This window comes from Somniosus microcephalus, chromosome 13 (assembly GCF_052327205.1).
Source record: "Somniosus microcephalus isolate GS21.2 chromosome 13, FLI_Smic_1.0, whole genome shotgun sequence".
NCBI lineage: Eukaryota > Metazoa > Chordata > Chondrichthyes > Squaliformes > Somniosidae > Somniosus > Somniosus microcephalus.
In genome coordinates, this window is record NC_140999.1 from 138,735,918 (window position 1) to 138,749,395 (window position 13,478).

General features: G+C 42.2%; 1 protein-coding gene across 5 annotated transcripts in view; it reads right to left on the reverse strand.

Moving 5' to 3' along the window:
- Positions 1–13,478, reverse strand: part of bcas1 (brain enriched myelin associated protein 1) — a 250,541-nt gene that overhangs the window by 203,566 nt on the left and 33,497 nt on the right. The window contains exon 1 of one of the 5 annotated variants that reach the window (XM_086005297.1): positions 4,014–4,213. The exons of 1 other annotated variant lie outside the window; for it this stretch is intronic. The gene's annotated coding sequence lies outside the window, so the exon portion shown is untranslated. Of the gene's footprint in view, positions 1–4,013; positions 4,214–13,478 lie in introns of those variants that run through there. 3 more of the 5 variants (XM_086005296.1, XM_086005293.1, XM_086005295.1) reach the window with 3 other exon arrangements.

The following is a 13,478-nucleotide window of genomic DNA, read 5'->3' on the forward strand; positions in this document are numbered from 1 at the left end:
CAGAGAATTCCACAGGTTCACCACTCTCTGGGTGAAGAAATTCCTCCTCATCTCTGTCCTAAATGGCTTACCCCTTATCCTTAGAACTGTACATGGACTATAAACAACAAAAGCAGAGTAGGCAGAGAAACACAATGATACACAAACTGGAATCTGCAGTGAGACACATAAGAATGCAGGATAAATGTTGGCATGCTCAGTAGACGGATGTTCCTCATTTGCCTCATGTTATGGTCCCTCCAGATCATCAGGCAATTGCACGCTATTGCCACATCACAATAGAAAGAAATACTGAGTGATGCAACGCAGGCATTTTGCCAAGATCCCTCTTGTTCCTGGTATACATAAATGACCTGGAATTTACAAGGTAGCTCAACTGTGTTTGGACCTGCGCTGATCAGTAGAAGATCAACATGGCAACTGCAAGATGTTGTGTATTGGAAGTAAAAATAGGAGGCATGGATGGAATGGATATTGCCAAGAGAGAAGTTGAGAGAGACCTAGGAGTGTTAGTTGACTTGTCACTCACCATGCCCAAACAATGTGAGGAACAGAAGCAAAGCAAGTAGGATGCTGTGTTATATTCCAAATCAGTTGAGTTTAAATCCCCAGAAGTCAAGCTGAAATTATATAGTGCCCTGGTCAGACAGCAGTTGAAGTATTACAAACAATCTGGTCACGATAGCATAAGATAGTCATCCAAGTTCCAGGGCAGTGAAGAAGAGAACAATGAGGCTGAAAGTAGAGAAAGGAGCTTTCAGAAGTGTTTTGATTTGCTAGGGTCCTTCAGCCTCACAAAGAGACATTTCAGAGGGAATCTTATAGAGAAATGTGATTCTCAATAGGATATAAAAATAAACCAAAAGCATTACTTTCAGATACGGCAGAACAGCAAGGCAAGAAATTCAGATGTTGTAATTGGTAAATTTAGGATGGATTTCAAGAAGTATTTTTTTTTAAACAGAGGGTGATGAATGGCTGAAACAGGTTGCCCGATGGTTAAGGCCAAGGACACTGAACTCATTTAAGAAACCACTAAGTGCTGTAATGGGCAGATGTTAAAACTGGCATTCTGGAATGCTGAAAATCAAATGGCTGAACGGCCTTTTTCATATCTTGCAATGCAAGGTTTGGCTTAGTGGTAGGACTCTTAAATCAGAAGGTCATGGGTTCAAGCCCCACTCCAGAGATTTGAGCACAAAATCGAGGCTGGCACTTCAGTGCAGTACTGAGGGAGTGCTGCACTGTTGGAGATGCCACCTGTCAGATGAAATTTTAAACTGAGTCCTCATCTGCTCTCTCAGATGGAAAAGATCCCATGGTACTTTTTGAAGAAGAGCAGGAGAGTTCTCCTGATGCCCTGACCAATATTTATCCCTCAACCAACACCACCAAAAATCCATCATCTGGTCATTTATTTCATTGCTGTTTATGGGAACCATGCTGTGCACAAATTGGCTGCTGCAGTTCCCCAGTACAACAGTGACTATAAAAGCATTTAATTTGCTGTGAAGTGCTTTGGGGATACCCTGAGGTCAAGAAAGGTGCTATATAAATGCAAGTTATTTCATTCTTTCCAATCTTATCAATGGTAATATTATGGAGATTGCAACAGATTATAATTATTTTGCCAACCTTCTCAGAACATAGATCAATGAGTCACTAAACAACAACAAGCATTTATATAGCGCCATTAACATAGCAAAACATCCCAAGAAGCTTCGCAGAGGCATAATCAAAAATAAATGCTGAGCCAATGGAGAAGATATTAGGAGGGTGAACTTGGTCAAAGAGGTGAGTTTTAAGCAGAGTCTTAAAGGGGAGGGGGGGGGGGAGGTGAAGGGGTATAGGGAGAGAATTCCAGATCATGGGCCTAGGTGGCTGAAAGTATAGCTGCTAATGGAACGCAAAGGGAGGGAAGGGCGCACAACAGGCCACTGTTAGAGGGGTGGAAAGTTTGGTGGGGATTACAGAGATAAGATAGGGCAAGGCCATGAAGGGATTAAAACACAAAGATGAACATTTAATATTTGAAATGTTGACTGGCCAGGTGCTAATGTAGGTCAGCGAGGACAGGGGTGGGCAGGACTTGAATCTGATGGCATACAGGCAGCAAGGTTTTGGATTAGCTGAAGTTTATAGAGGGTGGAGAATGAAATGCCAAGCTTGAGAATTAAGTCTGAAGGTGACAAAGGCATGGATAAGGCTTTCAGTGGCAAATGGGGCAAGGTAGGGGCAGAGGCAGGTGATTTTACGATGGTGGAATAAAGTCATCCATGTGATGGAAAGGATATGGGATCAAAACCTGAGCTTGGTATTGCTTAGGGTGCCTTAAATTGCAAACAGTCTGGCTCAGCCTGAGACAAGTGGTTGGGGTGGGGGATATAGTCCAAGAACCTGAAGAACCACTTCAGTACTTGATCAGCACTCTGGTCTGGCTATGGATGCTGTTGAAATGGACTTACACCCTGGCATGCCAGTTATGCAGAGATATCATGAACCACTGGAGCAAGATATAGTCATTATCATCTACTCATCAAGCCTTTCCTCCGCCCCTTGAAAAAGCTCAGTAATGTTAGATTTGTGGAGAATTATGGGAACTCCTTGGGAAGCAGGCATTAACATACACAATCTAAAAGATTTGCTTCCATACCATATGCATATTCAAATAATGGAAATCTATTGGGACCTGGAAGCTACAAGTGACATAGAAACAGAGATGTTGCTACCTTGGCAACCACAGGGAGGCTAGTGCTGACTGAAGACTCTGCCTGCAGCTCATCCTTCAGTACGAGGCAGAGGTCAGTAGCCATCTTCCTAGAGGGCCTCAGCTTTTGCAAGCATTGCTTTTCCATTATGGACAGGTAGCTACTTCTTGAGCTGGGAGTAGTTTGTGTACGTGCCCGTGCTCCTGCAGCTCCTTTGGCAAGGCAAGACAGCAAATATTGCAGCTATACTGCTACCAACATGTTCACCCATCTCAAAGATGCAATAACTCTAACTCGGGTCTCGAGTAATGGGTGGCAATGGAGATCAATAATTGCACTGAACAGAAAATATTGCCGATTGGTGCCAAGAGTCACTGTCAAGCCCTTAATTGGTATTATGTTAATGGACACTATTTAATACTGAGAAAATGAGCTTAGCCCGCTGGTGCTTTTTTGTTGTTGTTGATTTTTCAGTTCCTTTAATGCCAACCTCCATTGGTGCTAGCACTGGAAATTGACAAGTAACAGCCTTGCAACACACTCCTGATTCTGTGTTTTCCTATAATTTACTCAGAATGCCCTCCCCCTTGTCTGAAATTGTTTTATCCTTAAAGAGTATGCTTACCTATCTCACATGTGGTAATTACAACAGTGACTACACTTCAAAAAGTACTTCATTGGCTGTAAAGCGCTCTGGGACGTGAAAGGCGCTATATAAATGCAAGTCTTTTTTAATTGTGAAGTTTCATTGTTATTTTGAAAGCAGTTTTATAAATCTCAATTACAGACAAAGCAAGGTTAAATTGTGTAATATTCTGGTAGCTTTTCTGCCACTTAAAATGACACCTTCGAGAGTGATGTGTTCAGTTATTGCAGAAAGCTGGCACCACCCTATCAGCAACTCACATACGGACGGTCGGGACTTGAGGGATGAACCACGGCTAAACACGTCTGCGCATGTGCACAAAGCACGCTTCTTACACTTGTTGAACACTTGAAAAAATGTTATTACACCTCAAAAAACTATTACCGATAAGTGTTAACATTACTATTCCCAACAAAGATAAAATCATTTCTCAAAACGAAAGTGAAAATTTACCTCACTTTTGTTTTTGCTTTGGCAAAACATCGTACTTTAAAATAAATATGTCTTTACATTAAAGAAAAAAGCTTTCTGAAAATATGACTTCAATCACGTTCTGATAATGTTTTAAATTCCACAACAGGGCCCTTAAGTTTGCGAGGCGGGGCGTCCTTCTCCAGAAGAAGGTGGTTTAGTCTGCGGAGAAAAGAGGTAAGACTTGCCTGCGATAAGCACCGTGTCGTTCTTGTTTGAGTGTCCTTAGCACAGATCCGATTGCAACTAGACAGAGGAAGAGGGAACTCAAGTGACAACTGCTCTCGTGTTCTTCCACTGACCAGCTTCCCTGTCACAAGTGGCCAGTTTCATCCGCTGTGAGCTGCTACCTGCAGTCTGAGGTTTAACACAATTGCTCAAGGGTGGAGCTGTCACTGCCAACCGCAGCACTTGTTAGATTGTGTCTCGAGTTGGTGTGGCACGTTGGGAAAAAAAAACTCCCAACACACAAATAAATTCTCAAGCGAACTTACAGTAGAAATTTGGTAACAATGAAAAACATCTACCCAACCCACATAAGGTCAACTCATGCCTACCCAAAATGAATCATCTAAAATACTGGAGCAACTAATATGAAAGTTTTTTAAAAATGGAAAGTACTGTAGGGGCTCCACTGCATAAAGTATCAAACCAAAAAAAGAAAATTGCCATTTATGAAGGGATTTTCTGTTACTATGGTGTGTAAACCTCCTTAGTATGTTATACCACTTTTTATTGAATGGAAATTATTTTTAGATTTTAGCTATTTCCATAACAATAATTAAATAGCTGTGGAAAGAAAAATGCAGAAAATTAAGACAAAAGATCCTATGCCAAAGAAGTGTAAAGAATAGATAACAGTGAAACTGTTTCAAAATTCAGAAAGAAGTATCACATATATCTTTCAAATATTGAGATAACAATTTTTTGTCAGTCATGAAATGGAATGATACTGTGTTGTTTGTACCATGAAAACATGAAACAAAAGCTGACAACATAAATTCTTTGTAGGAGTGAGATAACATTTCAGACAAGAAGTTTAAAGACATACAATACCACCACTGTTTTTGTTAATGTGAACAGAGCACTGAACTAAAATATTCTGTTTCTGTTGAATGACCTTCGACTAAACATTTGCCTTACATTATTTAGCAACAAATGTGTATTTGGCATGAGAATGTTTTGAAAAGTAAGTTCAGAAGAAATAGAAAATGAAAGCATCTAAATTGCGAGATTATCTCACACTGATACACCAGGCAAATTTATACAAAATAATTAATGGTCAGGGTGAATCATAGATAGGTGCACAGTCCTAAATTGGTTTTGGCTTAGCACATGATATGCATAAGCCCAGTTGCAGTGAAGGACCACATACACGTCTGGATTTTCTTTGTTTAAATGAATCATTATTCTGTACATTTATACAACTATTTGTTTTGTGAAAAATGTCCAGCATCACACCATCATGACTTGACTTAGTAACAGAAAAAAGCAGCTATGTGACATTCCAGTGCCACTGCAAAATGGAGACTGATTCCATCCCTCTCCCTAGCATCTGTCTGAGGCTGAACCAGACTGTTCGCAACCTTGGTGTCATATTGGACCCGGAAATGAGCTTCCGACCACATATCCGCGTCACTGCTCAGACCGCCTATTTCCACCTCCATAACATCACCCAACACCGCCCCTGCCTCAGCTCATCTGCTACTGAAACCCTCACCCATGCCTTTGTTACCTCTAGACTTGACTATTCCAACACACTCCTGGCTGGCCTCCCACATTCTACTCTCCGTAAACTTGAGGTCATCCAAAACTCTGCTGCCCGTGTCCTAACTCACACCAAGTCCCGTTCACCCATCACCCCTGTGCTTGCTGGCCTACATTGGCTCCTGGTTAAGTAACATCTCAATTTTAAAATTCTCATCTTTGTTTTCATATCCATCCATGGCCTCGCCCCTCTCTATCTCTGTAATCTCCTCCAGCCCCACAACGCCCCCCCCCCAGACCAGGAGCCAATGTAGGTCAGTGAGCACAGGGGTAATGGGTGAACAGGACTTGGTGCGAGTTAGGATACGAGCAGCAGAGTTTTGGATGAGCTCAAGTTTACGGAGGGTGCAAGGTGAATGAATAATTATAAGTGTGATCTTAGGAACCATTCCATATTTTATATCTGACACTAGCATGGTGAGATCATCAGAAGAAAGAGAGTGACAGGCAGCAACCAGTTAGTACAAGCTATGATGACGGAGGGTGTTTTGAGTTGTTTTCAGTAATAAATGAGCTTTTCTGAACTACATTTGCCCTGAGTATTCACTACATTATGATGGGAGCACAGTCTGAACACATAGCAGCTGTAAGCTTATTGTTACAATTCTGTTGTAAAGTGTAATGTGCTGCACATTGGAAGGACAAATAGACAACACACATGCCCATTAAATGGTATTGAAATACATAGAGTCAGAGGGCAGGATTTTCATTGTGCCGTGGAGTCGGGATTGGAGGCGTGCAGGGGGTTAAAATCCCGAAATCAGGGGTCCCGACCCCATCCCGCACCCAAACCCGCCTCCATGCCAGTTTCAAAGGAGGCGGGTACCTGCCCCGCACTGGGACCCACCTACCCGAGGCGGGAAGGGATGCCAATTAACCACCTGTCAACATGTAGTTAACAGGCAGTTTTTAGCCTAATCCCTATTTTGAAGGTTAAAGTGTAGGATTCCCGACGGCTCCAAACCACGCCAAGTTAGAGGAGGCGGGCCGTCAGGTTGAAGGACTTGGAGGGGTCGAGATGTCGGTGTTCAGGTGAGTGATGTGTGCATGAGTGCAAAGGTAAGTGTGTTTGGTGTGTCTAAAGTGATTAAAGAAGTGTAAATGACCTTTTCAGCCTTCCTTCCTTTAGGTTCCGGGAGTCCCTCAGCTCACCGGCACAGAAAGCAGAATGGCTGCGAACTGTCAAAAGTGACAGCTTTCAGCTTACTGTGCAGGAGAGATTTCTAACTGAGTCTGTGGAGAAGGACTCAGGTTAGAAGTAAGACTGTCAGTGTTTGACAGCTTCAAACAGCTGTGAAACATTGATATTTCATCTGTCAAAAGCTCTTGACAGATAACATTTCAGTCTGTGACGTCACCTGTTGCTGGGTGGCCCTTAATTGGCCTGCTGAGCCCGCTGGGCGGGCTCAACAAGGTCAATCAAGTTAAAATTGCGTGGATTGGCCGCATCCTGAAAGTTGTAGTCCCGCCTCCAACCCGACTTCTGAGTTAAATTCCTGCCCATAGAGTCATAGAGTTATACAGCACAGAAAGAGGCCCTTCGGCCCATCGTGTCCGCGCCAGCCATCAAGCCCTATCTATTCTAATCCCATTTTCCAGCACTTGGTCCATAGCCTTGTATGCTATGGCGTTTCAAGTGCTCATCTAAATGCTTCTTGAATGTTGTGAGGGTTCCTGCCTCTACCACTCTTTCAGGCAGTGAGTTCCAGATTCCAACCACCCTCTGGGTGAAAAAGTTTTTCCTCAAATCCCCTCTAAACCTCCTGCCCCTTACCTTGAAACTATGCCCCCTGGTTATTGACCCCTCTACTAAGGGGAAAAGTTCCTTTCTATCTACCCTATCTATGCCCCTCATAATTTTGTACACCTCAATCAGGTCCCCCCTCAGCATTCTCTGCTCTAAGGAAAACAACCCCAGCCTGTCCAGTCTATCTTCATAGCTGAAGCACTCCAGTCCAGGTAACATCTTGGTGAATCTCCTCTGCACCCTCTCCAATGCAATCCTTCCTATAGTGTGACAACCAGAACTGCACACAATATTCCAGCTGTGGCCTAACTAGCGTTTTGTACACCTCCATCATAACCTCCCTGCTCTTATATTCTATGCCTCGGCTAATGAAGGCAAGTATCCCATATGCCTTTTTAACCACCTTATCTACCTGTCCTGCTGCCTTGAGGGATCTATGTAAATGCACACCAAGGTCCCTCAGATCCTCTGTCCTTCCTAGGGTCCTACCATTCATTGTGTATTACCTTGCCTTGTTAGTCCTCCCAAAATGCATCACCTCACACTTTTCAGGGTTAAATTCCATTTGCCACTGTTCTGCCCATCTAACCATCCCGTCTATATCGTCCTGTAACCTGAGGCTTCTCTCCTCGCTATTTACCACTCCACCAATTTTCGTATCATCTGCGAATTTACTGATCATACCTCCTACATTCATATCTAAATCATTGATGTACACTACAAACAGCAAAGGACTCAGCACCGATCCCTGTGGTACACCACTGGACACAGGCTTCCAGTCACAAAAACAACCTTCGACCATCACCCGCTGCCTCCTGCCACTAAGCCAATTTTGGATCCAATGTGCCAAATTGCCCTGGATCCCATGGGCTCTTACCTTCTTGACCAGTCTCCCATGCAGGACTTTGTCAAAAGCCTTACTGAAATCCATGTAGACCACATCAACTGCACTACCCTCATCCACGCACCTAGTCACCCCCTCGAAAAATTCAATCAAATTGGTTAGACATGATCTCCCCCTGACAAAGCCATGCTGACTATCCTTGATTAATCCTTGCCTCTCCAACTGGAGACTAATTCTGTCCCTCAGAACTTTTTCCAATAATTTCCCTACCACTGATGTTAGGCTCACTGGCCTGTAATTCCCTGGTTTATCCCTACTACCCTTCTTGAATAATGGTACTACGTTAACTGTCCTCCAGTCCTCTGAGATACCTAAGATTGAAGCTGAAAAAACCTATGAGGCTAAGTAGACGTAATTGGCAAGTTACACCCAAGATTATGTCCATTTTGCAAATATCTCTTTGCACCTAAATTTACTGCCCATCTCATTAGTATGCGCTGTAACATAGAAATGGGTGTAAAGAATCGGAAATCAGTGTAAACAATTGGAGCTTGAGGAAAGTGTCAAACTCTTGCTATATATTCCTTTTTAAAGTATGAGAATTAAAGTTTCAAGCAATCTAACCATCACTCATGCACATTCGGCACAGCAAACTTAAGAACATGCAATCGTAGAAGTTTTTCAATTTTTAATGTGATATACTGAGGCCATAAAAATGCATTCAAAGAAACAGAAATTACAGTGCAGGTCTCAAGGAGGATAAAAAAATTTTAAATGCTCAAATAATCGCAATAAAACACCAGAAAAATGACTTTGCTTCCTGCTGCGCCTTAAATTCTGAGGGCTTAATTTTACACTCATTCTGAACCAACATTTTGTTGTTGTTAACTTCAAGTGATTTTATTTATCAATTGCTGATGTGGAATATTATATAGTATGGGTTGAACTGTTTTGTACTGCTAGCACCATAATGTACTGTCATTTCAGTGCTGAAATGCTTGTTCTGTGCTCATTTTATGTATTTATAACGTAGTAAATAAAAGTTTACAGTATTGTAGCATTTATTGTTTATAGTTTCACAAAGCACTACAAGCAGAGTAGGAGGAATTAATACATATTTAAGCATGAACTGTGTGGTTTTGATAATATAGTCACATGGTGAGAATACCATGATGATTGGATCATTCATAGCTTGTTTTCTGACAATCCTTTATTGATTCAGTCAGCTAGCATACTTGGAATATCATGATTATACTCAACAATGTGTTTCTTTCATTTCCTGTAGGTCAATTTAAGGGTTTAAATGCAGATTTTCATTCTTTTAAAAATATTTAAATGTATTTTCTCCCCCTCTCTTTGGATTTTCCCAGACTATTTACCATTCCGAGGCAAAAAGGAGGAGCAATGACCTGTTCCCGACCCTATATCCTACCACCCTGTGACATTATGTGCTTTAGCACCACACACCAACCCACCTATGTTTCATAATTTTTCAAAATCAAACAAAAGCAGTTTTTATAAAAACTAGCGTCACTTTGTAGATCATCAAGCATGTTTATCAACATTAGTGGGAATTATATGGTTAATTTATTGCCTGCTAGGCATTTTTTAATATATCATGTTTAGTTTTTTAACCATTATGCGACAGCTGTGCTGAACCTAGTAGAGCTGATGTGACATAGTTGAAAGCTGGGTAATAAAAATGACAGGCACGTAGGACCTAAAGGTTCATGCCTTAATCTACAATGTCACAATATAAAATTACCATTTTGGGCACTGGATTACTGGGAAATGTATTATGCATATATATTTTATGTTATGTTGAACTTGTACAACACATTGGTTAGTCCACAGTTGGAGTATAGTGTACTGCTCTTGGGACTCTGTTATAAGAAGGATATTGGAGCCATGGAAAGGATATAATGAAGATTCACTGATAATTTATAATAATTTTTTAAAGTTTAATTTCTCCTCAAATCTGCCTGTTGCATTGAAACCACTCACCGCTGCAAGGCCGCCCGAACCGACTCCACCACCAACCAATTCCCTGCACTAACTCTTTGACAGCCCAAGCCTGTCATGGTTCATGCTACCGGGCATCTCCACTCTGGGTTGCCTGTGCTTGTCACTCCCACTGGTCCTTCAGTCGGTGAACTATTCCAACATCTCTTTCCACCTCCAAGGCCTCAGTGCCCAACGCCACCAAGGGATTGGTCCTCACTGCAATGCCGCAGAAGTAGGACTCTCCACTCAGACTATTTCTTGGCTCAGGCCTATCTCTACAGCTGCAGTTCTGTTTGCACCTTCTTCCTGTTGCTGCTCCTCCTCCTCCTCAACTTATAACCAGAGTCGAATTGCCAGAAGGACCCCCCTGAAGAAAAACATCTGTTTCCAGAAGCCCCATAAGAGTTCAAAACATTGTACAGACACTACAGGCACTTAGAAATAGTCGAAGTAGCAAAAAAACCCACAATGTAATAGAAGCAAAATATCTCCCCAAATATTGCAGTGTTTTACCTGAGAGCAGCGGAGGATCCTTTTAAATACCTCTGGTAGCAGGTTGAGGAACTGGCATCAGGATCCTGATTTACATAAATTAAATGATGTCCCCTCCTGTTTCTAGTGGGAGCTCTTGCTGCCTAATTGAGATCTGTGGAAAATTCAGAACGGGTAGATCTTCAGCGGTATGCCAGTGGTTCTGCTTTTTGCATGATTTTGGTCCCACTACTGGCCTGCTTTTAGGTGCGGTAGTAGTGAGACAAATATCAATCCCAATTTCTTTTTGGAAGTTACAGTGCCACCTCTGTAGCATGCAAGAATAAAGGTGTTACTGTTAAAGCGTTACCAATAGATTTTAATGGATTGTAACAGCATTCCCAACTCAAGGATTTTAATAGATACTAGGACATCACCTGTGGAATCCCAAGAGAGCTTTTTTTTATAATAGGGCTATGTAGAGCGCAACCTCAGGGCACTGATTTACAGTGACTGAATAAACAAAATTCCATTCAGTATTGAATGTTGTTCTAGGATTTTTATTGTGAGTAGTGTAAATGAGTGGCCTTTATTTTAAATATTATAATTTATTTTAATTAAATCATTTGTATTTAATTTTTATCCCGACCATTGTCAAAGCTGAATGCACACATTGAAATGGTATGCAGGATGCATCCAGTGGAGGCATGTATCTGTTATTTGCTCTGAGCTGTGAGGAGGACACAAAGAGCCTGCAAAGGGCTATAGACAGATTAAGTGAGTGGGCAATAAGGTGGCAGATGGAGTATAATGTGGGGAAATGTGAGGTTATTCACTTTGGTAGGAAGAATAGAAAAACAGAATATTTTTTAAATGGTGAGAAACTATTAAATGTTGGTGTTCAGAGAGGTTTAGGTGTCCTCGTACAGGAAACACAGAGAGTTAGCGTGCAGGTACAGCAAGCAATTAGGAATGCAACTGGCATTTTGGCCTTTATTGCAAGGGGGTTGGAGTACAAGAGTAAGGAAGTCTTGCGACAATTGTACAGGGCTTTGGTGAGACCACACCTGGAGTACTGTGCACAGTTTTGTATTCCTTATCTGAGGAAGGATATACTGGCCTTAGAGGCAGTGCAACGAAGGTTCACCAGATTGATTCCTGGGATGAGAGGGCTGTCCTATGATGAGAGATTGAGTAGAATGGGCCGATACTCTCTGGAGTTTAGAAGAATGAGAGGTGATCTCATTGAAACATACAAGATTCTGAGGGGGATTGTCAGGGTAGATGCCGAGAGATTGTTTCCCCTGGCTGGAGTGTCTAGAACTAGGGGGCATAGTCTCAGGGTAAGTGGTAGGCCACTTAAGACTGAGATAAGGGGGAATTTCTTCACTCAAAGGATTGTGAATATTTGGAATTCTCTACCACAAAGGGCTGTGGATGGTGTATCGTTGATTATATTCAAAGCTAAGATAGATAGATTTTTGGACTCTAGGGGAATCAATGGATATGGAGATTGGGCGGGAAAGTGGTGTTGAGGGTGAAGATCAGCCATGATCTTATTGAATGGCAGAGCAGGCTGTATGGCCTACACCTGCTTCTAATTCTTATGTTTTATTGATTCCTTGATCCCTCCATCCTTGCAAACTACCACCCAATCTCCAACCTCCCTTTCCTCTCCAAAGTCGTTGAACGTGTTGCCGCCTCTCAAATCCGTGCCCATCATTCCCACAATTCCATGTTTGAATCCCTCCAATCAGGTTTCCGCCCTTACCACAGTACCGAAACAGCTCTCATCAAAGTCACAAATGAGATCCTTTGTGACTGTGACAAAGGTAAACTATCCCTCCTCGTCCTTCTTGACTTGTCTGCAGCCTTTGACACGGTTGACCACTCCATCCTTCTCCAACACCTCTCCACCGTCGTCCAGCTGGGCGGGACTGCACTCGGCTGGTTCTAATCTTATCTATCTAATTGTAACCAGAGAATCACCTGCAAAGGCTTCTCTTCCCGCTCCTGTATCGTTACCTCTGGTGTCCCCTAAGGATCTATCCTTGACCCCCTCCTATTTAGACTGGGTATTATGTAATGAGAAAGGATTAATTAGCAATCTTGTTGTGCGAGGCCCCTTGGGGCGGAGCGATCATAATATGATAGAATTCTTCATTAAGATGGAGAGTGAAGTAGTTGACTCAAAGACTAGGGTCCTGAATTTAAATAAAGGAAACTACGACGGTCTGAGGCGCGAGTTGGGTAGGATTGATTGGGGAATGTTACTCAATGGGTTGACAGTGGATAGGTATTGGCAAACATTCAAAGATCGCATGGATGAACCACAGAATTTGTTCATCCCTGTTTGGCATAAAAATAAAGCAATGAGAGGGAGGAACTGAAAGAAATCAGTATTTGTAGGGAAATGGTGTTAGGAAAATTGATGGGACTGAAGGCCGATAAATCCCCAGGGCCTGATGGTCTACATCCCAGGGTACTTAAGGAAGTGGCCCTAGAGATAGTAGATGCATTGCTGGTCATCTTCCAGAACTCGATAGACTCTGGAACAGTACCCATAGATTGGAGGGTAGCTAATGTTACCCCACTATTCAAAAAAGGTGGTAGAGAAAAAGCGGGGAATTATAGACCGGTAAGCCTGACATCGGTAGTGGGGAAAATGCTAGAGTCTATTATAAAAGATGTAATAGCAGAGCACTTGGAAAGCAGTGACAGGATCGGACAAAGTCAACATGGATTTACAAAAGGTAAATCATGCTTGACTAATCTACTGGAATTTTTTGAGGATGTAACTGGTAAAATAGATAAGGGAGA